This window comes from Microtus ochrogaster, chromosome 1 (assembly GCF_000317375.1).
Source record: "Microtus ochrogaster isolate Prairie Vole_2 chromosome 1, MicOch1.0, whole genome shotgun sequence".
Lineage (NCBI taxonomy): Eukaryota > Metazoa > Chordata > Mammalia > Rodentia > Cricetidae > Microtus > Microtus ochrogaster.
In genome coordinates, this window is record NC_022009.1 from 79,943,813 (window position 1) to 79,967,907 (window position 24,095).

A 24,095-nucleotide genomic window follows, 5' to 3' on the forward strand; every position below is an offset into this window, starting at 1 on the left:
CCCCGCCGCCTGCGCCCCGCCGCGCCCCGCCGGCAACTTTCCCTCCCCGCTCGGCCTCCTGCCTCGCCATTCCCTCCTGCGCTGCGGAAGATGGCTGTTTGGAGAAGGCGGCGAAGTTAGGGGGTCGCCGACGCGGGGCGGAGGAGGGCGCACAGCCTCGGCGGGAGCGGGCGGAGGTGAGTGACACCGCAGTCGGGTCTGGTGCTGCCCGGGAAAGCCCTGGGAATTGGGGGCCACGCGTGCTCCGGGTGCGCCGCGGCATTCCCTGTCGGGTTCCCCGGGCTGGCAGCATCTCTGCCGGGACTTCCACGCCACTTGGTTTGCACGGAGCTTGGTGGGTACCATTGTCAGAAGTTGGGTGATGGGTGGTGTTTTTGGTGAAGACCTTGGCATTTGGCTAGTCAAGCCGAGGTGAGGGTCGTTGGTCAGATTTTGCCTCGCCCCCCCTTCCCGCACCCGAACACACACCCGATTTCTGTCGGATCCAAGCCGTGAACGAAAAGTTTGCACAGCCAACGTGTTGCTTGAGGGGAGAAATACTTAGTGGGGTACCTTTGGTGTTTGGAGGGGCACTTCAGTTCCAAGTCAGTACAGCCGAATACCGGGTTTGGAGAAAAAGTTCAGGTTGGAGGATGGGAGATGAAGCAATGCTGTGCCCAGTGGAGGAGAGTGATGAATGTTTGCTCCTTAAGGTAAATTGGGGGGTGTCGCAGTGAGGATGGGATGCGGCGGTGAAGACAGGGGGGCGTTCCCCGATCCCTGCTTGCTTAGCTCGTAGCTTGGCTCTGAGGACATCACCCACTTGTCGGCAGTGAGAGACGCTGGTGTCAGAGGCCTGTGTGTCTGTGTGAGAGAGTGGGACCGAGCTGCCCTGCAGATCCAAGGCACTGGTGTCTCTGCCTTTCACGGTCTTGAAGAAGTCTCTGTGAGTGAGTTTCTTATGCTCTCATTTCAGGAGAATCTGTCGGCGTTTGTTTTCCCTGTCGGGAGGTGTGTGTTTTCCCCTAAGAGGAACTTTCAGATTGACTGTAGGGTTTTGAAATCCGTGAGAAAAGCCGTCTTGATGCACACACGTATCTCACGACTAGGCACAGTACAGAAGCGAGACACAAAGGGCTTAAAAAGTTTAACTCATGCCAGGAACGAAGTGAGGAATTAAGCGCTCCCCCCACACACGGTATACCGCTTATGCAACTGAATATTTTTGGTGGGCCGAGACAGCTTATAGAGTAGCGATTAGGGGCTCCGAGTCCTCCGAGCATAATCCAAACCTTGTAAGAATGAAGTCCAGGAAAAGCAGAGTGAGTTCTCATGAACCCATGTTACAAAAAAACTAACCTGAAGTCTTTTGACTTTTGAAAAGATCTAGATGTTATTTTCTGGTGCCCCAGAAATCTTTTAAATCCTGTAATTAGTAACAGCACAGAAGTTGCAGTTAATAAAGGAGGACAGTATAAAAATCACGTTTGGGAAAAGATGCCTTTGAACTGCTCTTTGGGACTTTGGATGTTTATTATGGAATTTTTTGTCACTAGAAGTTTGTTGTGTTCTATATTTGCATTTTTTTAAACCAAGGACAAGTAGTCAATCTTATCCTTTAAAACTACTGCTCCAGTTTGGGCCAATTTAATTATTTCACAGACATCAAGTCATTGATGTACTTTCTGCTTAAAATACTTCTGAACAGTAACGTATCTCAGGTAAGTTTGCCGTTTCCCCTCACTTATGTTGTCTGAATGGAGCAAACCTCATCATGAGAAGTGTTGACTGTCCACACGTCACACGTGGGGAACAGGTCAGATCTTCAGGCGTGTTTTAGTTAGCAAAGTGGTGCCCATTGCACTGGTATCCCGAGCCCAGACCTTTGATGGATTGGCAGCTAGAGGGAGAGAGATGTGGTCCTTGGTTTGCTCCCAAGCTGGTGATCTCCACTACACAGTGGACAGTTTAGGTGGGCAGAAGGTGTGCAGGAGGAAGAGTTTGAGATGAGGTATCAGTTTATAGACAGGAAGCAGATGCTCTTTGTACCTCAGTCTCCCTGTTCCTCTCTCTCTGAAGTCCAGCCTGTTGAGCTGCCTTAGCTGGAAAGCCAGACTGACATTGGCCCGAGACTGTTGCACTGAGCCACCACTGTCTGTAAGATAATGATGATACCTCTAAAGCTAAAAGGCGATTTTATATGATTGTCATTGTTTGTGACGGGACTATTTATTATAGACCTTATGAAGTTACTTTCACCGTCCATAATTGCTGCACACACAGAGACCACACACACACACACACACACGTACACACACACACTATACATTAGCTTCTCCCTGAGGGTTTAAGGAATTTTAAATCTTGAGGCTACTAGAAGAGAAAAAGTGAACTACTTTAATGATACTCATAATTCATAATCTCAATATTTTCAACAGTGGGCTCCATTTTTTATTAGGGCGATTTTCTTGAATTGTTTAAACATTACAACATGTTGTGCTGTACACCCTCTCAGAGGGGAATGTGTATGTTATTCTTAAATAGAGATATGGAGAAATAGCTAACAAGGAGAGTCATTCGAGAAACATATGGACATGATAAAATCCTTCTGTATGCGGCATCTGCACCTTCTCATTAGTGAAATAGGGAAGCCATGGACATTTTTCTTGTGATTACATCCAAATGTGTTTTTTTTTATATTTGTGTTTAAGTTGGTGGGGGCTTTTACTGCTTAAAGCACTTTCTTCCCAGTGAGGATAACGCACTTAGTTTTGTTATTCACATTCACAGAAACAGATAACTGTTTCTAGATTGTTGTTATAACTGAGATCTCTTGGTAATTCTCACCCCCCCAAAAGAGATAGGGTGTAGAAAGAGGACAGCGGGAAGATGGATAGACCCACAGTGGCACATTAGTGACTCTGTGACCCCAAGGGCATTGATATGTATTTATCATTTTATTAATCACAAGAGCAAACTGCCATGGCGATATCATAGGTTTACACAATCCCAGATTCTCGAGCGTCATCTCTAGAGGCAGCATAGATTTGGGGGCCCTTGAACTAGTCAGCATGAATAGGTTCTTGCTCTGGGAAAACTCTCAAGTCATCTGAACAGGGAAGAGCAGCCTCAGCTTCTCTAGGTGGCATGCGTTCCTGCAGACGCTCCCCAGCCCACGTCTTGTTTTATCAACCACAGCCTCTTCCTTCCCTGATCAAAGCCCTGCAGGGTTTATCAGTTCTCTTATCAACCCGAGAATCAGCCCCAAGAGAACTCTTGATCCCATTTTTAGGAGAATATTCCAGAAGTCAGGAAGGGAACTCCCACTCCAGAGCCAGATGGTGGTCAGAGATCATGTGATATGTACCAAGGATGTGTGCTCCCCCACCCCCGTGGGTCTCATGCTTTGGCGTAATTTACAGTCTGATGATTGTAAACAAGAGGTTTAATGGGAAAAATCTTCTTTTTATTCGACTTTGCATCTTAATAAATAGATCTTACTAGAAGAAAACACACAGCAACTTGCTCATCTTTTTCTTCGTTCTACTGTGTTCCCTCCATCAAATCTCAACAGAGTTTTCAAGATAATTGCCCACGTGACTTGTAGCAGCCAAGGTGATATATAGACGTGCGCCATTTTGCGGTTAGATCCAGGAATGAAGTTTATTAGCCAGGATGCAGAAGAAAACATTGCAGTCCTTAGAAAATGAAGTCTTATGTAAGCTCACACATATTTGTTGAAAACAGTTCTAGTTTTTTTTTTTAAATGAAGAAGACAGGCCCAGACACTTTCTATCCAGTTAATGTAGTTTTATTATCCCTTCTCTTAATTGCATGCTTCGTGCAAACTCATCTGAAAGATTTTCAGTGCAAAGGACGGGGAAAATCTGGTGATTTTCTGTTGTCTGTGAAGAATCTGGTTTGCAGCTTCAGAAAGAGGGAGTGCTTACCTGTTGTATGATGTAGAAGGCAGAGTACAGCAGGATGTTCTAAAACTGATGGTGCTGATATTGCCAGAAATGGTACTGTCTTCCTATATGAAGCTGTTTCAGGAAAGAGGTAAGTGCTGACCAGCTCCTGGAGCATAGTGATAGGTGGAATGTTCAAAAAAGTAAGATCTGGATAGATTAGATGTCACTCAAGGTATTTAGTAGCCAGGCATGAAAATGTATGCCAGTACTAAATAAATTTATTAGAGAATATTGATGGTTTTCATTTGCTATTTCTGCATAACTCGCACAATGAGTTTATCAGTTTGAAGCAACCCCCATTCCACACAGCTCATCAGACGCTCTACTCTGGAGTCTCTTCGGGACTTGGTCAGGGCCACAGTCTCATCAGATGCTCCATGGAGAGTGACCAACGTCCATCTTTCCTGTACTGTCAGCAATCTCGTCTTCCTGTAGCTGTAGGACCGAGGTCTCCGCTTCCTATCTGGCTGTCACTGTCAGGTTGTCTCAGCTCTCCTTTGCTGAGGAGCCCCCTTACGGGCACCTGTGCAACATGGCAGCTCAAGTCCTCAGATCTCCGCTTCTCTGCTTGAGTGAAACAGAGACTATACTGTGGCATGGCGTGATACTTTGCCTTTTCCATATCTATATCAGTATCTTTGAAAATGCTTTATTTTTTTTTTACTGTATATGCATTGATATGTTGCCTGCATGTATGTCTGTGTGAGGGTTTTGGATCCCCTGGAACTGGAGTTACAGACAGTTGTGAGCTGTCATATGGGTTCTGGGAACTGAACCTGGAGCTTCTGAAAAAACAACCTCTGATTTTAACCACAGAGTTATCTCTCTAGGCCATTCATGCACACACACACACACACGCACACATATACATATGTACACATCCACATATAATATATACACACACATTCGTATATAACACACATGCACACATACACATATAATACACACAAACACACATGCACAAATACATATATGATATATACACACATGCACATATAATATATACATATACACATGCACACATACATATAATATACACACATGCACATACATACACACATGATATATACATACACACTCACACATACATATATAACATATACATACACACATGCACACATACATAACTAATATATATAACTATCTATAATACATATATAACTAATGTGTCATCCAGTCTACAGAGTGGCATCATCACCTTTGCTACAGTCTATTAATTCTACTTATCTTTAAAGAGGCCACTGAATGTCTCATTGGAGGTCACCCTAGGATGTGTCCCGTGAGATGTTTCTGCTGCCACTGCCCACACCCAGCTTTGTAAGGGGAGTTTATGCTTTGTCACCTAGGACAGGAGTCTCTGCATTTATATATATGAACGAGGTTCAATTATTATGGCCCAAAAGAATAACATATTTTTACTGCTGAGGGAAAAAGAATGAAAAAAATCAAAAGAACGAACAATTGTTTAACAGAATGTTTAAATTTTTGGCCTCCTTCGGCCGTCTGACTGGAGTTGTACTTGTCCCTGGAAAGAGTGATCTTTTGGGGTTGAGGCAGTGATGGTTGGGAAGCCCTACAATGCAATGATGGTGGCAAAGACAGAATGGAAGGCTTCCTGTTAGCATGCGTTAGCCTGGGAACTGATTTAATTCATCTTTAAAAGCAGAAGGTTGTTAAGGGATTGGGCCCACCAATCCTTTCAAGGAACCAGCACTGTGATTCAGAGCCATACAGTGTGGCCTTCCAAATTCTGTCTTACAGGCAACAGACCCAAAGCCACTCAGAAGCACAGTACTTCCTGAATCTCTGAGATGATGGGATGTTATGTAGGAGCTTTGGCCTACAGAACACATCCTGTTCTCTAAACACTTTTCTCGGACCATTTTATCAAGTCCAGACTTCCACGCTGGCTTCCTGGACTACATTTCCCTTCTGCTGCTCCCATTCCCATCCTCAAGTAAATGGAGACTTTGAAAGGTTAACTACCTTGCTCGGGGTCACCTGACTACGGGTGGCCCCAGAAATTGAATGCAGGTCTGGTTTCAGAGCCCAGAGTCTGGGTTCACATTCTGTACTCACAGCGGTAAGCGAAGTCTCCAGGGGAAGCCGTTCATGCGCACATTGAAGTGTCTCTGCTGTCGCTGCTCTTGGGGTCCGCCATTCACCTTGAGAGAACTGCACACTGGAAGATGCTGGCTGGCTAAAGACACGAGTGAGAGCGGGGGCTGCGTCATGCTTTCATTTCCCCAGCAGGAAGCGCTGACGATAGGTCTCTCTTAGATCTAAAAGTGAGAATCAGTGGAGGCTGTTCGTTTTTATTTGAACTTTCCATTTCGGTTAAAATCAAAAGTCCCGAGTCCATCTTCTCTCCTGTATGTAGATTTCCACTATTAAGTTAAATCAGGAGACATTATGAATTCTCAGCACCTCTTTGGCCATAGGGTTCTTTCTATAGCTTTTTCAGATGCCACCGTTTTGATCTACTTGAAAAGTCTATTGAAACATTCTTTCTTTCTTCTTCTATTACTCGGCCCTCCTTTCTACTCGGTGGTGTCTCCGAATTCTATTCATAGATATCTGCCCCTTTCTTCTATCTTATGTACTTAAATCTCCTTTAAATGGCTCGCGTTCCATTGATCAAATCATTGGCCCAGATCCCCTTCCTGCATCCCTGTGAAACACAAGCTTGGTGTGGGACTCTAGAAATCTCATCTAATTTCTGTTAATTTTACAGAGAGATGCTGTATCCCCCCAGTATACTTGAGAAGCCTATAAGGGTTCTCTGGATGTTTTAGTCAAACCGCAAACATTTAAGACGGATTATTCCAGGAAAATTCTCAGGTTGGACTGTGTTAGGTCAAGTGAATACCATCGAGCCGTTCCATGGAGGACAGGTAGGTGAGACACTGGGATTGCCTCCCCTGGGTCCCGGTGTCTACCCTCCCTGAACCCTCCAGTTGGCAAAGGGGAACTGTGAGTCACTCGGCTGACCTGGAGAGGACAGCAATGTCCTAGTCCCGAGTAGGACTCAGAAAACCTTGAAATGAACTTGTTTCTTTATGTAAGTTTTAGCGTTTTATTTAGAGCTAAGACTCTAAAGGCCTCCTCTCTCTGTATGATTCTCTGTTTAGTTCACTGTCTGGACCCAGCTTAGCCTTAGCACCATTGAATGTTAGACGGTTGATGTTAGCAAATGGCTTGGACTTAAGGTAGTGGGAAACAGCCAGGCTGAGGAATTAGTCAACACGTAATAACACCCAACTGTTTTGTTTCCAGAGCTGGGCATTTCCGAGGCTAGTTCTACCACTCATATTCCTGGGATTGGGTCATGTAAGCAGCACACAGTCAGGAGCTGAGTCCCTCCGTGCAGTCAGAGATGGAATGGCTTGTTCTGTTTCCGTTCTCAGTGTGTATTCTGACCAGAGATACCAAGTCCTTGTTTTGTAGCCAAATGAGACTTTTGCTCCGATCAGTCCCTCTGGTTTGCTTTTCCTATGGGCAATGTGTGACTCATCTCTTTTTTTGACGAACCCTCTGATCCCTGCAGGGTGTTCTCATCTCAGTCTTCTCTCGATTCTAATAGCATCTGAGCTTCTTGAAGGATTAGACGTTGAATTGTAGTGTTAATTTTTAAATCCATGGTAGAAGCTACTGTATGATGAAATTCTTTACTTGTGTGTGTGTGCGCACGTGTCCAGAACACAGCATTCTCTTACTTTACACATGTATTTGTAGCCCCTGTAATTTTCATGGCTCACTTCACAACTGTGACCTCTCCCTGACCACACGTTGATGAATACGGCAGAGAAGGTTACGTTTGCCATCTAAACAAAATGCCACAGGAATAATGAGCTGATTTTGCCTAGACTACTAATTTGTAGAGTGTGAACTTACAGTTTTTATTAAGCATTTCAGTCAAGTGTGTGGTGACATAAAATGCAAATGCTTTTGTTTGTAGATGTTATGAATTATTTAAACCCCAACCCAGTGGACAAATATTAAACACAAGCCACAGAACTGGTGACAGGAACAGTGCTGTGTTGTGTGACATGAGACATATAACTTGGAGAAAGCTTGCCAGTGTTGGGTTTGGGGTACAGCATGGACCTTCAGATTCAGTTTCTGCTTAATCGGATCTGTATTTCACGTCAGTATAAGTGCAGGAAGCATCCCTGGAGCAGTAGTTTTCCCGCAAGTAAGCAACGTTAACTTCCAGGCCCTGTTTGCTTGTTTTGGTTAATCAGATTCTATTATGTGTCCGAGACTCAAATTCCACCAATATCTAACCCACAAATGTTAGCTTTAATGCAGGATCCACTGAAAATGTTGTAAAATTCTATTTTCTTTTGAAAAATGTGATTGTCACTGTGGAGATATTGGATTCTGTGTCAATGAGCAAAGTGTATTCCAAGATGGCCAGAATGAAGAGCGGCTGGGGTAAGATAGAGATGAGCCGACTGACCACAGCGCGTAGGATGCCAACCTTTGCGCATGCTCTGTAGTGCTGAATTCATCTCACCTTTCCTCTGGCCAGGCGCTCCTGTTGTGTTTTGTTTGATACAGCGCCTCACCCTGGCTGGCCTGCCACTCACCGAGTAGCCCAAGATGGCCTTGACCTTGTAGCCATCCTCCTCCGCGCTTACGATGCTGCTGTAAGCCACTCTAGCTGGCCGGACTTGGCTTGCCTTTATCTAGTGTGACTGAAAACACTAACAGGTAAGGTGGGATGCCCGCTCTGTGTACCCGCTCTGTAGCTCTGTTTCCTCCTAAGTGCTTATTCACAAGTTAGCGAGGACAGATTTGTAGTTATCCCTATAGGTTCTATCTCCATAAAAACCCAAAATGCCGACTCTTGGATTTGTGCCTGTTGTACCAAAATTAACACATTTTACATCACGGTCTTCCTTTTGGGGCCCCAACTGGATTGAAACTCTTTGAGGTCAGATTTTTTTTATCTCCGCTCACAGCATGGAGTATATTTCTTACAGCTGATGCCTAAAAAGTGTTGTTTGAACTACCAGCTGATTAGATGTTATGATTTCTTAGTGCACTCTAAGTCCACAGGGCAGGGTTTATTTTATCTTGATGGCGAATATGCTGACTCACACATGAGAGGTGCTCTGTCTGGCGCTGTCCGTGCTCCCGAGGTTTCTACCCTCCTGCTCTGCTCCTGCAGCAGTCATGGGCATCAGTTCTCCCCGTGGGCCTCCTGCCCATGAAGATCTGTGGGCATGTTTCCCGATACCACAGCTCCTTGCCATGTGACCCAGGCTTGAGTTGACCTCATGGGGCAGTGGACAGTGCAAGCCCAGTGATGATGCCTGTCACAAACATTTGTTCATTTATTCAATACTGTGACTTATTTTTGGCAGGGGGGAAGCTGTTGTTATCTGATTTTGTTGTTAGTGGATAGAGGAAGTGAGTTTAGTACTTCAAAAACTGCAACATATTTTGGCGTGTCGCCTTCATTGACCAGCAATACTGTATGTCACCTCTTCCATCAGTTCCCGATCTGATTTCTTCTTTCATGATGTCCTATTTAGTCTGGAGGCCTGGCCTTACTCATCCCTTTACCAAAGTAGGTTTTACATGTCTCTCTCCCTCCCCTCTTCCCTCCCTCCTTATCTCTCTCCACTGAGAAGTGCTTTTTTACCTTCACTAATTTCTAAATTTTCATCTTTTTCCTTCCAAATGAGCCCTTTACACTTGGATTGCCTGTATTACTTTCATGAATACCGCCAGCTCCACCATTATCCTCACTACCAACATTGTTTGCTATGCTACCCATATCTGGGATTATGAAGACTGTTTGCTGGTATACTGAACACATTTAAAAGTGGCTATTAAAAAAAATGCTGTCTTCGGATAGTCTTTCTCTGCTATTGATTTCTTTGTCCATCCTGCCCTTTGACCCCCTTTTTCTGTTTGTGGGGGTGATGAGGAGCACTAAAGGAATTGAAGCATTACCAGAATTCAGTGGCTATATAAATAATAATCCCACCGTCGTAAATGTCACAGGTGTTGCCAAAGTGCTTGAAACCAGGACCATAGGGTGTCTCATGGAGGGCAGTGGCTTCTTCTTTTGCATTACCGGTGTGTTTCACACCGCTTGTGGACCTGTGAGAGGGAGACGAGATGGTCATCCTTTACACACATGTTGGCCTTGGTGTTGCTCGTGCAGATGCATAGTCTCATCTAGTTCCTACAGGCACTGAGCCTGGTGTAGGGGCTGACTGTGCAGATGAACTGAAACAGACTCCCCTGACATGTAGCACCATGTTAGACATTTCTACTGTGCTTTGATTTCCGGCTGGTATTTTATTACTTGTCTTACATGGCGAAATGTGAATGTACAGATTTCTGCATAGACTTACCTTTTGTTTAGTCCTGCTTAGTCACCCTCCAGCTCGGTGGTACCTCAGCATTTCTATTCACGGTGAGACACATAAAAGGCTCTGTGCTGTGCTCTTGGGATGAATCACCACCTCTCTCAAGTCAGTTTTGTGTGCGCTGGATGTTCATCTTGAAACCCACCTTCCCCTCATCCCCCAAAGATGCAATTCCATTCTGTTTTCCTATTCCATGTCAGCACCATATCGCACTGAGAGAACCTGCAGATGTACTTTAGAAAAGATTTCCTGTAACCAGAGAAACCCTCAGTAGCAATCTATAGAATTTTGAATGCACCGATCCACAGTCGAGTTCTGACAACTTATGATTGCTTTCTCCAGTCGTCAAAGATGGAAATCTGCCCCTACTTTATTACCCCCTCCCCAAACCTCCCTGACAAACAGTTCCCTTACAAGGTCCCAGTGCTGCAGATTTGGGACGGTGTTCATTTGCAGTGGTGGGGAGATAGCGGTTTGCTGTAAGTAGATCCTAAAATCTCGCATGTACCTGTTTGACCTTAACATTTGTCTACATGAATATAAATATTTGACTTTAGTATCACACGAAACAGTAGTGTTTGCTATTTCCAGAGTTCAGCAAAAGCCACGTCCTGGTCTTCTCCGCTGACTTGCTGGTTGACCACAGTAGTCCTTGGAAGTAACTACTTTGTGCCTGTGGAAATAAATGAGATAAATCTAGCTTCTGCTAAACTTTCAAAGCATTAAAGTCAAATATGGAATAATGGCTAGAGTCTTAATTTCTATAGCTTGACAGATCTGCAATATTCTGCCGTGAATTTGTCATTTTCGAAGTAGTGCCTGGAAAACATAAAAATTGGTTTCCTATCCCCGGGGCCAGGGAGGTGTCTCAGAGGGCAAAGCAGTTGCTCCACAAGGAGGGGGGCGCAGTTCAGATGACAGGCATCATGAAAATGCCAGGCAGGCTCAGCCTCCGCCCATAACCTCAGCGCTGAGGAAGCAGGAGCAGCTGCTGGGCTGAAGCTGAATAGGTGGAGTCTTGGGTTCAAACGGGAGACCCCCCTCAATGTCCAGGGGAAGAGCTATTGAGAAAGAAACCCAGTGTCAACCTCTGACCTCTACACATATGTACACACGTGCGTGTTCCTGCTACACATGTGCACTTTATACATATGCACAAATTTATCTCACTTCCTGTTTATTCAATTGTAAATAAAAACCCACTTTCTTACTTTAAAGGGTAAATATTACTTTACAGACATTTCCATGGTCAGAATACCTCCCCCATTTCTCCCAGGTACTGACTGACTGCTCTTTACCATGCGTGTATCCTGATCCCCCGTTCTGTCGCTGTCCCCTGCCTCAAAATCTTTTTAAACATGGTCTGTAGCACCCATCTGCTGGAGATGAAGTCTCTCGGGGTTTTTATGTCTGGAAACGTCTTTAGTATGCTCCTTTTCAAAGAACTTTATTTGATTCATAATTACTAATAGCTTTAAAAATATTCTTAAGGATGCAACTCCACTCTTTTCTCATTTGTGTCGCTTTTTCTTATAAGTCGGCTGTTATCTTTGTTCCTATGTGTGTCTCTATGTACAATTACATATTGTACATATGTATGTATATATACTAAATGTAGTACATGCGTATTAAATAAGTGTATTTAGGTGATCCGTAGTTTTTTTTCTCAGGGTTGGCTTTGAGTGACTTACTGTGTCATGGCTGTTTCTCAATTTCCTTTATATTGATTGAACTTCTTAAATGTGTGGGATGGTCATTTCTGTCAAATTTTGAAAGAAAAAGACAACCATGTCATTCCTTTTTTCAACTGGGAGTTTATTCTCTGAATCCCCGTCATGGACTGAGTTGCGTCAGGCTTGGACTGTGTGTAGCTTTCTTCCTCTTGCTCACTTTATTTTGGATAGTCTCGAGACCTGGGCCTTCAAGTTTTCAGCTGTTGGTCACATGCGCTTTGCTTTTCTTCAACTATTAAAGTTTGGCTGGAGAGATGTCTCAGTGGTTAAGAGTACTGCCTGCACATCTAAAGGTCCTGAGTTCAATTCCCAGCAACCACATGGTGGCTCACAACCATCTGTAATGAGGTCTGGTGCCCTCTTCTGGCCTGCAGGCATGCATGTAGGCAGAACACTGTATACATAATAATAAGTAAATCTTTAAAAAAAAATCTTCCCAATTCTTTTATCCATATGAACACAGTAATTAATGGTACCTGTTTTGATGACAGTGATTACACATTCTCATGTCTTTTGTAGTCCTTGGTTGATTTTGTTCGACTGATGTTTCTTCACTATGAGGTGTTTTCCTCTCTCTGTCTGTCTAGCATCTCTCCCTCCTCCTCCTGCAGTGGAGGACTTGAACCCAGGGCTTACACCTGTGAGGTGAGCGGTATGCATTGAGCTAAAGCACTAGCCTTGTTTAGAAACTTTTCCTGGAAGCCAGACATTGCGATTTCCCCTTTGTTGGTGGTGAATATTTTTATTCTTAGGTACATTTTCTTGAGTGCTTGGGATGAAGTTAATGATTAGGAAAAAAGTTGATCCTTTCAGGTCTCGTTTTTAAGATCCGTCTCTAAGCGCCGTTGCCAGCACTGCTTGAGTTACGAGGCATCCTTTTCTCTCCAGTGTGTCTGGTAGGGAAAGGCACAGTTCCTGGTCTTGTCGAGAGCTGGGCACTTGATGTGGGAGTGATTTCTTATTAACAAAGAAACTGCCTAGGCCCCTTGATAGGCCAACCCTTAAGTAGGTGGAGTAAACAGAACAGAGGGCTGGGAGAAAGAAGCTGAGTCAGTGAGTCGCCATGGTTCTCCCACTCCAGGCAGATGCAGGTTAAGATCATTCCTGGTAAGCCAGCTCGTGAGCTACATGGATATTAGAAATGGGCTAGTCCAGGTGTGAGAGTTAGCCGAGAAAAGGCTAGATGTAATGGGCCAAGCGGTGTTTAAAAGAATACAGTTTCCGTGTAATTATTTCGGGGCATAAACTAAGCTAGCCATGTGGGCTGCTGGGTGCCGGGGACGCAGCCCAACCGCTCTTAATTCAACAGGCACTCTTCGCTCTACTCTGTTCACCGTGGTTCTTCACCTCTCACCTGGCTTTGGGGGCTGGGTGTGTTTCGTCCCCAGCAGCTGCTGATGACCTGGGTGTTGGCATGTCTGCAGTGGGTGCCCTGAAATTTCCCAGAGTTCTCTGCTCAGATCTCTCTCCTCTATTACATGTTCTGTTAGTTTTTCCGATTCCCTGGTCTCCCTAGAGTCTCAGACCTTTTCCCTCATGTCGTGAGAAGGCTAAGCCTGGATTTTCCTTTCTTTGATTAGGACCCATAAGCTGACAGAGTTAGGGGCCTCAACTTCCCATTTCTTAGGGTTTTTCTCATATATTTTTAATTTTTAAAAGATTATTTCCTGGTCTCCAATATTTTGAAAACTATTGCTGTACATAACTTTGTACACAAATTTTTCGCAAACAAGAAAGCTGATCTAGTTTATTCTATTCAGTTTGGTGGGAGTGGATGTGTTCTTTTCCAAACAAAATTTTGTTCATTGTAATAGAATTGTTTGATATTCAGTTTAATGTACTTTATTGTGCTATTTCCTATTTTAATCATTTCTAAATTTCTCTTAATGAATATTTTATATTATAAGCATAATGAAGGTTTCATACTTAACTGAGTAGTATCATGCTTGATTATTTTATCAAGGCCTTGCCATTCAAAACTATTCTTAATAACTGAACAATTTGGGTGAATGCTTGCAATCCTAACTTCTGAGGAGACTGGGGTGGAAGGATCATGAGTTCAGAGCCAGCCTGGACTATACTGAAAGAACCTTATCTCACAAATCACCGCAGCACACCAAAAACCAAAAGCAAGTAAGCAATGTTAAAAAAAATCATTCCTTTTTACTGAAAAAAAAGTTTTATATAATATATTCTGGCCATGGTTACACCTCTGTCAACTCGTCCCTTCTTCCCTACTCACCCAACTTCATGCCCTTCATTTCTCTTTCCCTTTAGAAAATAGATAAAACTCCTAACAGAGCCCAAACAAACCAGAATTAAAAACAAAAAAGTAAAAAACCAAAGAACCACCCACACACCCATAAAAAACACAAAATCAGAAATAATATACAAGCAAAAACAAATAGTAAGACCAAAAAAGGTCAAACAAAGCAACGTGAGACAAAATGTCTACAAAAATACCACGGAGTTAGTTTTGTGTTGGCCATCCCTGAGCATGGATCAAACCCTTCAGTGTGGCCCATCCATCCAGTGAGACTCCTTTGGAGAAGCTAGTCTATGCTTTGCAAATGACTGCCAATTGGAGATGGCTTCTCGGTTAAGGATAGAGGTGTGTGTCCAGTTCCCCTCTCAGCGCTGGGCCCCCCCCACCTGGTTGTGCAGGCCCTGTGTGTGTCACCACAGTCTCAGGGGTTCATGTGTGTGTCAGCCTGTTGTGTTGGAATTTTTCGAAACTCTGTTTCCTTGGTATCATCCATCCCCTCTGGCTCTTGCAATATTTCTGTCTCTTATTTAGCACCGTTCCCTGAGCTCAGAGGGAAGGCCTCTGGTGAAGGAATCTATTTAAGGCTAAGTGAGCTGGGAGGAAAGGCCTCTGATGAATCCCATTTAAGGCCAAGTGTTCCAGAAATCTCCCACTCTGTGCACATTGCCCAGTTGGAGGTATCTGTTTGAGTTTCTCTCTACTGTAAGAGGAAGCTTGTCTGGTAATGGCTGATTAAGGTATGTGTATAGCAGAACGTCATTAGAAGTCATTTTCTTGCGATGTTTCTTTAGCAGAACAATAGTATTTAGTTTTCCCCCAATCCCATGGCTTTTCTAGTCTCAGGCTCTTGGATACCCAAGCAGTGCCAGACATGGGTTCCGTCCTGTTGAGTGGGCTTTAAAGCCAATCAGAAAGTGGTTGTTTACTTCAATAATGCTTGTGCCATTATTGCGCCAGCATGCTGTGCAAGCATGTCAATGTTGCTGATGACAAGATTTGCTCTGGGGTTGGTGGTTACCTTTCCCTTCTAATAGTGAGCAGAGTGTTTTCAGTACCATGAGCACCCATCAGCAGGGTATTGTTTCTAAACTAGTCTGAGATTAAGAAGTTAATTTGTTGAGAATAATCATTTCTATGCCTGTGAGATGGCACTCTGGCACCTGATGAGAGTCCTCCGCAGATAAAGGTCTTGCCGCCAAGTCTTATCTCTTCAGTTTGACCCAGGATCTATGTGGATCTATGAGAGAACTGTGTCTTACATGGCATCTTCTGACTGCCACTTGCATGCCATGACACGTAACCCCCACAATGAATAAGAAAAAAAATATAATTATGAGAAAACAGAGCACTGGAAAGAAATACCATGATTTAAAGAGTCACGGAAGCCAAGTAGCTTTGAATAACATACTTTTGAAGATAGTCTATGCGAATGAGTATCAAATGGCTTATGTATTACTGCATTTTAAATAGGATCATCTTTTATGGCTCTTGTTTAGGGGGTTCTATAGTTCATGTGGCGGCCTCTAGAATGCTCATATATTCAGCAATTGTGAACTCCGTGCTAGCGAATCACATTATTTTTAATCTACTCGCATGTTTGAGTGATAAAATATAGTACTGTGAACTAATATGAGAGTCAAGCGACAAAATTCAGGAGCATATCTTGCCATCATGAGCACATCTTGCCACTTCGAGAGTTTTCTGGCATTAAGGGCACAATTGACTGTGAGAATATAAGAGAAGCTTTTGAGGTGGTATAGTTCCATATGCTGTGGGAATATGTCAGTGATTTTTAATTCTGTAATTTGGGTTTTTAATGTAGTCGTTTGAAAGCTACTTGTTAAGCAAGAAGACCAGAGTTGCTTTAGAATGCTTTAGGCAAGTAATTCTGTGAGAAGAAATGAGAATTAACTTGAACATTCTTCAGGACTGAAATAAATATCAGCACTGTGATGCCAAAGCTTGTGCTGTTGTTATGTTGCTGTTTCCAGTATTTAAGCATAAAGGTTAGGCCAGATTTATATGCTCCTATAAAACTGAACCAATATGTAAATAATTTATAGAATTTTAAGCACAGAATCTCACATAGAAAAATGCCTCACAGTTTGAGAGACCACAGGTTCTCTCTCGGTGTTTTTTCTTCTCTGCCTTCAGATGTAGAGCCTCTTAGGCCAGCTGAAGAGCCACTCCTGTAGGCTAAGGATGGAATTTTCCAGCCTCCCTTGGAGCTAGGAATCTGAGCATGTGGCAGAGTTCTATGCATAGGATGTAAATGGGTGCAAATTTGGGGACTTCCAGGTGGGTCTTGAAGGGCAGAGGTATGCAGAGCCATCTCTTCCTCTGTCTCTGTTGCTGAAGGGTGGATATGCATCTAGACCATTCTGTGGAAGCCAGTGGCTGAGGGATGGTGGGACAGAAGGCTTTTTACAAAGGCCTGGGCCCAGGATGATGACTTTTGCCTTAGGCAGAATTGCCAAAATAGATTGGAGTCGTATCTGAACTGTCACTGTGGCTGTCTGTCACTTGGAGCCAAATTATATGTCCTGTTACCATTATTTTGCATTTAAAAATGTTATAGTTGCCTTTTGTAACTAAATTAAAAACCACCAAGTGGTTATGCACCATAACTTTAAGAGGGTCTCTCTCTCTCTCTCTCTCTCTCTCTCTCTCTCTCTCTCTCTCTCTCTCAGTCAGTATCTTATCACCTAAGGCAGACAAAACGGTTAAACCCAGTGGGCCTTTTTTTGTGAAATTTTAATACAGATTTAAGTCACAAATTCCTGATGCTGACCTGGGAAGAAGTCAAGGTTTGGGAAGAGAGGTAAAGCTAAATTAGTTATTTCTGCATTTTATTTTCTTACAGTCACAAACAATCGTTTCCATTTTTCTGTGTTCTCTATTTCTTAGCTTTTAAGTCACAATGCCTCCCTTTAGTCTCCTGTGTGAATTCCTTCCCTACGCTCTTTTACTCTGTCAGTGATAGCCCCTCTGAAAACGGCAGTCCCAGAGACTGGGATAGCCCAGAGACTGGCAGTTTCCTCCATGGCCTCTCCTCTCATCTGCTTCATGGATCCTCTTTAATCCAGCCCTGAAGAGTGGGCAGACTTTGATTCGTGGCTAATTTTCCTCTTTCCCCTGGGTGAGGGAGATGAGGAACCAATCACGTGTAGATATGTTTTGATGATTGTGCTCAAATTTAAGAAAATGTTAAATCAATTGGTAATATTCATATATAGGATATGCTAAATAAAAGTCTCATTTCTGTGATGTAGGAGAAAAATCAGACCACACTATGATGTAGGATTCCCTTCTGTATGCTCTGAATACCATTGGTTAATAAAGAAGCTGCTATGGGCCTATAGACAGAGCAGACTAGAGCTAGGTGGGAAAACTAAACTGAATGCTGGGAGAAAGAAGGCGGAGTCAAGGAGAAGCCATGTAGTCACAGCTGGGGACAGATGCCTCCATTGAAGCCCACTGAAACTTTGCTAGTAGGCTGTGACCTTGTGGTGATACACAGGTTAATAGAAATGGGTTAACCAAAACATATAAGAACTAGCTAGCAATACGCTTAAGTGATTGGCCAAGCAGTGATTTAAATAATATAGTTTCTGAGTGATTATTTCAGGGCTGAGCAGCCAGGAATGAATTAACAGCTTCCTCCAACAACACTATCGTACATTTCATAGAGCTTACAGCTGCACCCTGTAGATCCTAGCTTTTTCGTTTCGGTATCTGTTACACCCTGGTGCTTACGTCTTGCATATTTTATTTTTCCTAACTGTCTGTGTATGGTATGTAATTGAGGTCTGCCATATTTATTTTCTGCAGCCATCATTTTAAACTAACCTTTCCAGTGGGTATTTCCTTTCCTTGGCCTTTTTCAGTTCCAATTCTGCCTTCCCATTTCTGCTTCTGTCTTGGGCAATCATACTGTCTTACTTTCTGCCTTGCCTTGCAGTAGAATTCTGACTTCAATGCCTCTTGTCTTAACTAAATTATTTTATCACCCTTTATACTTTATACACCCAGGGAGGCTTTCCTAATGCCAAAAAATAATGTTTGCCTCAGTCCTTTGAGAAACAGTTTAAAACAGGGACCCAAAAGGTTAAACATAGACCTAGCTGCTATATGACCTCCCAGCTCTACTCCCAGGTGTACGGGAAGTGGGAGCGACCAAGGAGGGAAAGAAAGAAGGAGGAGAGATGGATGGAGAAAGGGGTAAGAATTGAGAAGGGGTTTTCAGACAAAAATATATGTATGTTTGCAGCCATCTATAATAGCGAACAGTAGAAATAATCCTAATATCTACTACCTTTGAACGTATTTTTAAATGGTGTTGTATCTACTTATTAAAATATTATTGTGCACAATAAGTGAGAATGGAGTGCTGGTGGTGGATGGGAGTCATGAATATTATGCCGTGGGAAACAGGCCAGGCTTTTGAGACCATGTCTGGTATGGCTCTCTGTGTGGGAATGGGTCATGTTAAGGGAAGCAGGCTGTGAGTGTCAGAAGACATGGGATGTCTCGGGGAGGGGGGGCAATGGCAAGGTTGTGAAATTAGATAGAACTGACAGTTGCATTAACTCTTTGATTATTGATAACCACTGGGTTATATCGATTGAAGGGTAAACTTGTAAACATAGGAATTATACCTAATAAAGGAAATAGGTCATAGAACAAAAAACTAAACCAAGCTGAATGGGAACAGGGTAGAAATGAAGAAATTAGCCAAGGTGTATTTACCTGGACAATTCTGAAATGAGTGGATATCCTCAGGGATATCCAGTGCAGCTGTACAGGACAGATTGTGAATTTGCATGGTTAGATCGGAGATCTAAGGACATGAGAAAGGTTAGATTTAAGGCATGAAGTCAGTATTAAAACATCACCATCTCCATCTACTGAATGTGCCTTGCTTTTTCAGTGTTTCTTTTTTATGTCAGAAAATCGTTAAGTCCAAATTCTTATGTTAACATTAATTCTACTTTGGGTTTGTTTTCTGTATATTGGTAAATAACGACTGATTGATGTGTTCTCTTGGAAAAGTGCAATTATACTAGCTTATAAAGTACCTTTGATATTTTTATGGAGAGAAATTCATTTCTATCTATGGCATTTCTTTTGGGGTCCAATTACTAGAGCTTGTGTCAAAGATTTGAGCACAGGTCATTCACTTAGAGGCAAAAGGCAAAGTAAACTTGAGTGTTCAGAGCAGGACAGAAAGGATGAGGGTGTATTGAATCAGCTCTGGTTCTGAACAAGAGAAATGGAATTCTGGGGATGCTATGGAAGCTACACATTGGAGCTGTCCTCCTCCAAAACAAGTGACCTAGGGTTACTCTTCATTGAGGATTGCTTCCAGAGGATACAAACCCCAGAACTTTATTCTGCAGTGCAGTCCGGAGAAAGCCCTTGGGCAAAGGCATGCATACGCTGGCATCGGAAGCCTGTGGGCCTCCATTCAAGCAGTAGTGGGCATGGGTGTGGGCGGCATTAACAGAATCCACTATAAATACAGGTGGTGATCTTTGTAGGAAGAGGGTTGCAATGCAAAGAAGGCCAGAATTGAAGTTAGTCTTTCTCAGGATTCCCCCAGCCCAAGATAAGCCCCTGCTGGTCCAAGAAGCAGGGTGTACCAATCCTTCTGTAGGGGGCATTTGGCCTTGTACAGCCCAGTTTCTCTTATAGAGACAGCTTCCTTCCTATTTTTCAGAGGTGAGCATTAACTTAGCTACGTGCTTGAAAATACTTTGAAGGTTTAAAGAATCATTTCATACTTACTCAGATATCCTCCCAAATTTATATCTATAGTGATATATAGAACGTGATGGTCAACCTGATCTGTCTTGGATGTTAACCTGTCCAAAGGCTACTGCTGTCTGAGCAGTATGAATCTGGTCTCTGTGAGACTCATGTAAGAGCAAATTTCCAAGTTCTGTGTAAGCAACAAAGGTACCATGGGCATGGTTATTTTTAGCCCATCAGCAGTGAAGACAACCCAGGGAAAGCGGGTGAAATGAACCTTGAAGTAATAGATAGGGATTAGCCGTGTAGAAATGGGGGGCTAGGAAGAAACGGTGCATTCCAGGAGAGCCTGGGCAGGGCACTGGTGGCAGCACACACAAGCGTGAACCCACTGTGTTCAGGTGAAGTGTTTGGACTCATGAGATGGGCAGGAGAGGCTGTGGATCTGTCTGCTGCTAACCATCCCTGTGGTCTGCTACTGGTTAGATAAACCTTCTTAGCCTAAGCCTCTTTGCTGAATTTGAGGACATTACATGTCAATGTGAAAATGATCTACTGTAGAATCCCTTTGAAATGTTGTAAATGTCTTTAAAAAGTAATGGCCTTGGGCTAAGGGTGCAGCTAAGTGATAGAACCCTTGTTTGCATGTGTGAGACCTGAGTTCCATCCAGAGCATCAAAAAACAAAACAAACATGAAAAAGACAAATCAAACATCATTGCCTTTTAAACTCTGAAGGTCTAGCACCATGCATGAAATCCCAGCAATTTCCTTTGGAAAAAGTGCTTTCTTTAGATTTTATAGTCCCCGTTTAGACTTCCATGGGAGGCAGTTTCGCCAGCACCTTCATGCCAACTGTTGTGTGATCTTATTCATCTTAATCATATTCCATTTTCTATATTGTATTCCCCTTTGTATCTTTTCTGCTCAGGCTCCAGGCCTCATACCTCTCCAGAAAGACTTTTCTTTTTAATTACTTGAGATAATATGCAAAAACATTCAACCAGATAATTCAGAAAGTTTATTTAAAAGAATTTGGAGTCATGCCATCATCATTAAAGGAAGCGGATGACTCTCAAGATGAGTGGCTTTGAAAGGGGGAGCATGGACGTTTGCTGTCTGCAGAGCGAAATGGTTTGTATTTCCTAGCCATAAAATGCATTGTCTCTACTTGACAGATGCTTATGTCAGAAGACATAGGTTCAAAGAGCAATCCTTGCAGGGCATACGGACAGCGATGGAGTAGGAGAGCTGCAGAGGGAGACTTGCTGCAGGTTCAGAAACATGCTTGGCAGCATGAGGACATAGGATGCACAGCAACAACCATGTGAAAGGAGGAAGGTAGTCAGAGCAGGGTGGAGGATGGCCAGAGACCAGGAAACCCTGACAAGTGTGGGCTTCTCCTGGGAATGGGGAGGGAGTTTAACGAAGCTGGGTGAGTTCTGACTGTAGAGAAGCTTTGTAAATTCTGGAGTGAAAACTGCAGAGGTTATATAGAGTTGCTAGAGCAGCCATGATAGGTTATCAAGCAGAGGTTGGCATAGTCTGTATTATTGTGTTTTGGTAAGAGTGTGCAATTGATTTGGCGTGGAGGGAAACAGGAACTAATGGACTCCGGAGAATATTGCATGTCTGGCCACATGTGAACCTACACAGAGGTGGTTGTCACAGTGACAGCAACACCGGAGGAGATTTGAAGGCTACTTAGGAAGTAGGGAGGTTGTAATGAGTGGCCGTCGTGAGTGGTGCAGAGAAAGGAGACTGGGTTCTCTCACACGGGTGAGCTTTGGATTCTGGTGCCTTTTGGTGCTATTAGACTTTGGGAGAAAAACACTTGTTGGTGAACATTGACTTTTGTCCCATGCTTGCTGTGTGTGAAATACTTGCTAATTATTGATTAGTGACTTCATCTTTTCCCAGAACATCTACTCTGTCACTGGGTTCTGAGAATACGGGAAAGGTGTCAGAATGTTCCATGTGTCTCTGGAACAGCCTAATGGAAGAGACGAGCCTAAATGATGACCCGACTAATTACTTAGTAAGAAAATAAGATGGGGAGCCAACTCTGATGATGGAGCTCGGCAAACTGTGTGTCCTGCCGAGTGAGAGAGGCTGGGGAGTCCCTGGAGAGTGGTGGCTCACTTCATCCTTGGTGACATTGACCGGACTGGGTTTGCAGAGTGAACACGAAAGGGGACTAAGCCTAATACACATGTTCAAGGAGAACGGTGGGTGAATGCATGAAGTTAGAAATGAAAGCCAGCGACAGCAGAGGGAATGGAAAGGGTTGAGAGATGACTAGAATTGCTGACTAGAAATGCTCCTCTGGTTTGAGAATTCCTGGTCTCTGTGGGTTCCAGCAGCAAGAGCAGGCGCCATGAAGCAGGGTGGCGATTCATGGCGCTTCCTTGTGATCGAACAAATGAAGTCAAAACCAATGTTAAAAGCTCAGCCTCCCTCGTTTGCTGCGTTTTCTCTGTCATGGTTTCTGCTGACCTGAATGCTGGCCATGCTTCTCCAGTCTTTGCTCACCACTCTATACTGGAATCTCGAAGTTAGCCACAGCAGAGACATCTACAAACACTTGACAGATTCCTGCTCCTAATCGTAGATTTTTGGTTTTGCTTTTTTGCTAGATGAAAGAGTAATAGAGAGCTTGTTAAGAAGGTAGGGTACAATTAAATCAGGTCAGGTAGAGAGGATCTTGGGGATAGGATGCCATGGTGCAAACATTCTTCTAGTGTTTGTGAATCGTTATCAAACAAAAGAACTGTTCCTATTAATGATGAATGGAAGAAATTTTATAATTTTCAAACTGTGAGCTATGTCTTTCATATTAGTAGTTTATAATGAAAGTATACACATAAATATATATTTTGTACACACACACACACACACACACACACACACACACACACTTTTCTATGAAGGCCAGAGCTAAACATTTATTTACTGGCACACAATGGCTGTGTGTATGGGGTGAGACAAAACAGGTCACATCTGTTCTTTAAAAAGCATAGTGCTCTGGTGGGGTGGGTGTGAGCCTTAGACACTGTACCATGTACGTAGAAGAGATTCCCAGATCTAGAGCATTGCCTGTTATGTTTGTATAGGAATGGATTTCTAGTCCTTCAGTGAGGAGCCAGCCAAGAAGGATGTGTGGAAGAGGTGCAGAGAAGTGTTGGCACAGGTGGCAGAGATGGGAGGAGACCATACAAAGACGCTCACAGGGAAATAACCTTGCGCTGGGAAAAGACCCCCTCTGCTAAGGGTACAGAGTGATAAACTTCAATGGCGATCAGTTCCAGTCTTCATACACTGAAGTTGTATCAGTGAATTGCGGTTTACGAAATAGGCAGATGGAGCTGAAGGAAAAACAACCAGATGCCAGTTTACTTGTGAACAAACCATAGAGTAACAAGGGTGAGCACTGTGCTTGGCCAGGGTCAGCTTTCATGCTGATTGAATCTCTGAAATATTATGTTATATTTGTAGCCTGTTTTGTAGGCGGACACATTTAAATGAAAATGAGAGACAATCTAAAGGTGGCTCCTGCATTTAAATGCCAAGTATTATTTCATTTACTTAGCTTTACAACACGACGCTCCATTTCCATGGACACGGATTGAGTTTCCACGAGATGATCAGAAGTGGGGTGTAATTTGAGGTTGGCTAAGAGGCATTCATTGCATGCATGGATAGTTTGAACACAAGGTAAAATGTTATCCAGACTGCTGAAGAAAACAAGTTCTATTTTGGAACACAATTTTTTTTCAGCATTATAATTTATGACTTTTCCACTTGGGTTCTTGCTTTTAACATACACACAAACACACACATACAGACATGCTAATTCAGCACACACATATACTCAGAGACACACACAGAGACACAAACACACACACTTTTATACAGACACTAATACAGCACACATACACTCAGAGACATACATAACACACACTCATGCACACACACACTCATGCACACACACACTCATGCACACACAC

At 43.3% G+C, this 24,095-nt stretch overlaps 1 protein-coding gene across 6 annotated transcripts in view; it reads left to right on the forward strand.

The window, feature by feature from the left end:
- Positions 1-53: 53 nt before the first annotated feature.
- Positions 54-24,095, forward strand: part of Hdac9 (histone deacetylase 9) — a 674,620-nt gene continuing 650,578 nt past the window's right edge. For all 6 annotated transcript variants that reach the window (XM_026782512.1, XM_026782516.1, XM_026782520.1 and 3 more), the window contains exon 1: positions 54-176. The gene's annotated coding sequence lies outside the window, so the exon portion shown is untranslated. The remainder of the gene's footprint in view (positions 177-24,095) is intronic.